The sequence below is a fragment of the Pyrus communis genome, chromosome 7 (genome assembly GCF_041283825.1).
Source record: "Pyrus communis isolate YQ-2024b chromosome 7, ASM4128382v1, whole genome shotgun sequence".
Lineage (NCBI taxonomy): Eukaryota > Viridiplantae > Streptophyta > Magnoliopsida > Rosales > Rosaceae > Pyrus > Pyrus communis.
Genome location: NC_142571.1, coordinates 22,779,448 through 22,786,042, shown reverse-complemented (window position 1 = coordinate 22,786,042; position 6,595 = coordinate 22,779,448). Strand labels below are relative to the sequence as shown.

Genomic DNA, 6,595 nt, shown 5'->3' with positions numbered 1-6,595 from the left:
TTCTCTCGATTAACTATTTCTCTTTGTCTCTCAGCCGCCGCATCACGAGCCTCAGTAGCTGCAATAATTGCTGCTATAACAGCAGCTTTTTCCTCATCTCTAGTCTTTTCCCATGCCATGTTCAGTTCACCTTGACGAGTAAGTTCCTCCATATATTTAGTGTAGTCATTTTTGGAAGAACTACCTTTTTTCTTTGATGCCTTTTTACCTTGAGGCCTGAGGGACTGACGAGTAGGTTGGGTCTCTGGCACTTGTTCAGGCATCCCTTCCGTGTCTTCAAATGTGTTGGCTTCTTGTTCGGCTGCGTCTGCTTCTGGCGAACTGTGTAGACCCATACCGTGCATGACAACTTCTGGACCGGTTGCCACAATTTGGTATTTAGGGCAATCTTTGACAATTTGCCAACATTCCCATTTGTTGAATGATTTGTTATGGTTCTTTGCATTGTAGAATGCTTGTGCTTGTAGTGTCTATAAAAATTACATAAAAATTACATAAGAATTGTGGAATGCATAAAAATTATATAAAAATTACATAAAAATTACATAAGTATTGTGGAATGCATATTACATAAAAATTACATAAGAAATTAAATAAATTAAAATATTGATGTGGGTGGAATGCATATAAATAAATAAAAATATTGTTACCTCATCCGCTAAACTTGTCCCACTACGCAAATTACCAGAAGCATGAGAGATGGCGTTTTTCCAACAAGTAAAGGATGCGTTGAGTTTTTTCCAACGACCTTGAAGACCTTGACTAGATCTTGCATCTTTTCCATGTACATCTTTTCCATGTACATCGTTGAACGATTTCGTAATTTTACTCCACATTTCTCGCTTATCCATCTCATTACCCGTAATCGGGTCATGAGTAGTGCGAACCCAACATTCACACAACGTAACATCTTCACTGAGCTTCCACGAAGTCATTTTTTTCTCTCAAAGTGTACAAAATATTCAAATGTAGAAAGTGTAGAAAATATTGAAATGTGGTGTAAGGTGGAAGATGAGGGTTAGGTATTTATAGAAAAAAAAATTAATTTTTTAAAATTTTTCTGTATTTTTTTAAAAAATTTTGACATTTTTTAATTAATTTTTAATAAATTTTAATGTTGTAATTAATCGGGACCGTTGGATTTGAAAAATAATCAAATCCAACAGCACTCATTACGCCACGTGGCCAACGGTCAAATTTCTGACCGTTGGGCCTTTTTTTTTTTTTTTTTTTAAATTTTTGGTGAAATAAACGTGGACCGTTGATCTATGATCGGACGGTCCAATTTAAAATTGAAATTGAAATTTTTTTTACCGTTGGAAATCCAACGGCTCTGAGGAGGCCACGTATCCTTCACCCCGGACGACTGCAAGTTGCCCTGCCGCGCGGGCCCCACCGCCTGCAAAGCTGTCGGCTACTCGCCTGGCCTCCCGCGTGTTATGCACGCGCCAGAAACAGACCGGGGAATGGGTCTGTCCATTTTGGGCTGGGCTCTTGACTGGCACGGGCTGGGTGCCAGGCAAGTTGGCGGGCTGGAGCACTTTCCCTGCATGCCGGGCTGTTATTTGGACTTGGTGCTGGGCAAAAAAAGCTCCGGTGGAGCTGCTCTCAGGTCCTGGGATTGACATTTGCTAACAGAAAACTACTTTTGGTTTTCTAAACCCCCACAGGTTCTATTTACTATGACTCTGCTCAATAATTAAAGCTCCATCACTCTTGTTTGATTAAAATTGTCCATGATATTACTAAAAAAAAAATTCTAATTTCTTTCATTAGCTTAAAGGCCCCTCCCTACCTAGCATGGATTTCTGACTCTGCTACTATTGCAAACCCTAGACAATTGAAATACTCTGAGTGGCGAGGTCACCCAATTAATATGGGATTGGACTTTTGGATCATTGAGTGAATGAGACTATGGAGTAAGATGATGAAGTAGAATTGATAGTGATGTGGAAGATTTGGTACGTCAGATCAGATAAAGTGTAGAAATTAGCTCTAATTGCTTCTCTTCAAGGCAACCCCTTATGCTTAAACCTTAAAGGTCATCTAAACTCGTTCAAACTTCTTACATTTCGTCTTTACCTCTTTTTTTTTTTTTTTTTTTTTTTTTAATTGAAAATTGAAATCTTAATTGGTAACTACGTCCACATTTTGAAGGTATCATCAGGTCCTAGGATTGACACCTGCTAACAGAAAACTACCTTTTGGTTTTTTAAACCCCCACAAGTAAAAACCATATATAACTACCCTTCTGCCAACACTATGATTTCTATTAAACCATTTTTTTTAGTTCATATAAAACAAGGTATATACATTCGAGAAGAAGATTGAATAATATTAAAAGAAAAATCTCATAATAATAGTTTGAGCTTGTTATATAACGTTATTATCAATGTTGTGTAAAGGGTCAACATAGGTTCTATTTACTATGACTCTTCTCAATACTAATTTTTTTCATACAAATTTGAAGGCTCCATCGCTCTTGTTTGATTAAAATTTTCCATGATATTACTAATTTTTTTTTTCTAATTTCTTTCATTAGCTTAAGGGCCCATCCTAGCATGGATTTTTTACTCCGCTCGCCACTGTTGCAAACCCTACACAATTGAAATACTCTTGAGTGGCGAGGTCACCCAATTAATATGGAATTGGACTTTTGGATCAATGAGTGAATGAGACATTGGAGTAAGATGATGAAGTAGAATTGATAGTGATGTGGAAGATTTGGTCCGTCAGATTAGATAAAGTGTAGACATAGAGGATGGTAAAGTGTAGAAATTAGCTCTAATTGCTTCTCTTCAAGGCAACCCCTTATGCTTAAGCCTTAAAGGTCATCTGAACTCGTTCAAACTGCTTACATTTCGTCTTCATTTTTTTTATTTTTTAAATTGAAAACTGAAATTTTAATTGGTAACTACTTCCAATTTTCAAAAAGAATAATACCTAAAAATTATTTTCTTGAGTTTTCTAAATTTAGTCGTGAGTTTTCACTTTTTGGTATCAAATGAAAACTGAATGTAGTTACAAAACAAGATTTCATTTTTCAAATTCAAAAAATAAAACTGAAAACCAAAAAATAAAAACTAAAAATTAAAAGCTGAAAATGAAATGGTTACAAAACGACTCATTGGAGAATCAATCCCAAATTAATCGACACCCGCAAAATTTGTACAAGTTAAAATGATTAGACAATTTACTAACAAGATAGGCGAATGTCAATGCTGCGTATCCAATACAACAGACTAATTTCTCCTGATCATACACATTGCATAACAAAACACATGTACAATACATTCATCTGCAGCTCCAATAGGTTATACAATGTTTTCCATGATCAGAACACCATCTGCAGCTCCAAAACCAAACAATGCCCCTTCATGATCACTTCATCGAACGAGATCAAACGTAGCCGGTCATGTCGAACTTTGATCGTTTCAACATACATACATATGATCGCACATATATATCTATATATATATATATATATATATATATATATGGTGTTGATTAAGTTTGAACAACAATTAAATGCAGGTAGCTGCAATGATGAGATTACACAAGGGTTGCAAGTAGAGGGTGTGCAAAACCAAAACCCAAGGGAGAGAGACCGAGGGGATTTTCGTACCTGTAACTGCTGAATGTACCTCGCACGAGCTCAATCGGGTTTTCATACCTGAAATTTTGAAAAAATGTGGCTGTCCAGAGAAAACCAAAGTGAGTGAGAGCGAAGCAGACGAGGCTGGTGATGGGTGCCATAATTAAGTAAATTTGATTAATCTGTTGGTAATTTTTGCAGTTGAAGTTAGAAGAAGTGGCGGTAGAGGGAGGTCCCTTTGGTGGTGGAGACTGAGGGTGAGGGTGAGCTCTTAAGAAGAAGTGACGGTGGTTGCTTAATTTTGAAGTATTGCACTTGTTTGCCGTGCTAGAAGAAGCAATCATAGAAGCGTGCACACATTTTCTTTACTTGTATATTCCATGTTTCATTTTCATATTTTTCTTTTTATCTCTCGAATCACATGACTAATCTAGTTAAAAAGACAAAAAAAACGAGTATGAAATATGGTGCATGAGAGTTTTAATCGTAGGAGAGAGTATTTAGTATGGCAGCTTGATAATCAAGTCACTCTCACAAAGCGTGAGACTGTGTGATTGTAAATTGTACCTGCATTAGGTCACATGTACCAAAAGCAATGCGCATTCCTCTATGAACCATTCAGCTAATCAAATTACCCTACCCATGTTTTTTTATGTGACCGTGACAGCGTTACGTAATGTTACCAATCACTTATTATATAATAGTACGTGACAATGTTACGTTCACGTTGAAAATTTTCTATACATGCTGATAGTGTGAAGTAATATGCTTATAATACGTTTAAAAATGGTAAGAATAAGGGTATACATTATGTTTATGTCACTCCTTCGGCCCTTTGAGGTAGGGGTATTGGAATCTAGTTAGTCTCAAGGGACCCAGTGGCAACTCAAACTCAATGTGGGTGAGGTAAGACAGGATCTTACGTAGCTAACCTCACTTGATCTGGTAAACTGTCTGCTAGCTATTAGGCCCATCTTCAACTTGCTTGGTTTCCACCACAAGAAGCAAATTACAGCCCACTTCTGTTTTAGGCTTTTTGAGGAATGAAAGGGCAACCCACAAGGCCCACCCAACATTAAAGATAAAAAGCCATGATCCATATTTTCGTATTTTGGGCTTTTGGATGCTGAAAATAAAAGTGTCAATGGTGTAATCAAGCAGTCATCCCATCTTATATTTGTTGAAGTTTCAATATAACGTGTCTAAGTTTGAAACTTTCATTAATTGAATACAATTGGACGTGCTCAATTTACCCATCTTTCAATAAAAATGGCCACGTAAATTCTTTTACTTTTGATTGTATCCATCTTTCAACAAAAAGAAGCTGGTGTACAACACTCACACATGAATGAGTTTGTTTTCCACTCAAAATTAACAGTGAGGTCCACCTTTTGAGTCGTATACACTGTTTTAAAAATTCCAGCCTAGCGCCGTCTAGGTGTTAGGCGGTTGGTCACCGTTCCGACTAATGCTTAGGCGTTTGAAAATTAAAAAAATGCGCCTAGACCAACTGAAGCGCCCTCATAGACCCCCTAGGTTGCAATTCACTTAGATAAAAAATAGATAACTTACATTTTATTTTTTATTTTTTTTTCAATAAATTATAAGAGACTTATTAAATACTTAAATGAACACACATTATATGTTTGTTCCCATGTTTTTCCTTATATTCCAATACTTCATAATATATATGTTATTCTATTTTGTAGTTTATGATGAAATTATATATATTTTAAGTATAAACTGACACTTATTTACACGGAATATAAGATCTACTTAAATCCGCTTAGTTTGCCTATGCCCCGCCTAGCTGCCTAGGAGCTAGTCCTGTCATCCGACTAGCGTCTAGAGTCTTTTAGAACCTTGGTCCTATATGAGATTTTTTTTTTTTTTTTTTTTTTTTAATTTTTAGGTCTCCCTAAGCAACGATTAACTTAAGTTTTCTACCTAAGTTAAAACACTGACGATAAAAATTTAGCAAATTTCCCCCATATACAAAACCAAATAATGACGATCAATAACAGCAAAAGTAGCAAGAGAGAAGCATCAGAATCTCGCCGCAGAGTCCAACGACCACTCCATCACCTCCACGAGCCTTAGAATTGGTAGCGCTTTCCCGTTGATTTCGCATTGTGGGCTATTCGGCTGTCCGGCGGCTCCGGCTTCTTGGCCGTCAAGCAGCTTTTGATCGACTGAATTCTGTGATTCCTTCTCGCTTTTCATCCTCTGGAGGTTCCATTCGAGCTTTCTCAGGTAGGCGAGCTTGAAGGAGTCTCTGATCGTCGTCGACGGCCATAGATGCATGGCTCTCTCTCTTCCTGCACTGTTTGAACTTCAATGCAGGAAATGGAGGGAATTGTCCCTTTCAACAAGAAGAGGGACGCATAGTAATTGGCTCGCAAGCCAAAGTTAGCATACGACTAGTTCCTCCTTAAATGACGTCGTCAGGTTTTTTTCTTTTCTATTTTGTTGACTTAGACGATACGTTATCCAATAATGTTTTCCATGATCAGACCAAAAGGCAGAGGAGAGGGATGGTGGAAACCTAAATAACAAAAGGCAGTAAAAACTGACGAAAAACGGCGGACAAGCGGCGATGGATGCCGAGGAAGGAGCATGAAGCCAAATCTGAGACAAGTTCAGAAGAAAAATTGAGACCAATTTCAAAGAAAGCTGGAACCAAATTTAGTAGGAATTTGAAATGATAGAAAAAAGGAAGGAGGATTAAAAAGAGGGGCTGCCACCGGCACCCAAGCCAAAGGCTAAGGCCGGCCAGTACAGTTTTTTTATCTCTATTTGTCTTTCAGCGAGATAGATATTTGAGAGAGAAAAGTTGAACTCTCCTCTTGTTGATGCAAAGAAAATGTCTTTTGTTCGACGTATTGGATGACGATTTTAACGTCTAATTAAATTTATGAGAACAAGAATTTGAACTTGATGCATAAGACTGTATTTAACCCATCTATACAACAAGAGCTTTTTCACTGTGTCCAAAACATT

At 37.2% G+C, this 6,595-nt stretch overlaps 1 pseudogene; it reads right to left on the bottom strand.

The window, feature by feature from the left end:
• Positions 1-5,609: 5,609 nt before the first annotated feature.
• Positions 5,610-6,382, bottom strand: LOC148695906 (uncharacterized; annotated as a pseudogene).
• Positions 6,383-6,595: the final 213 nt, after the last annotated feature.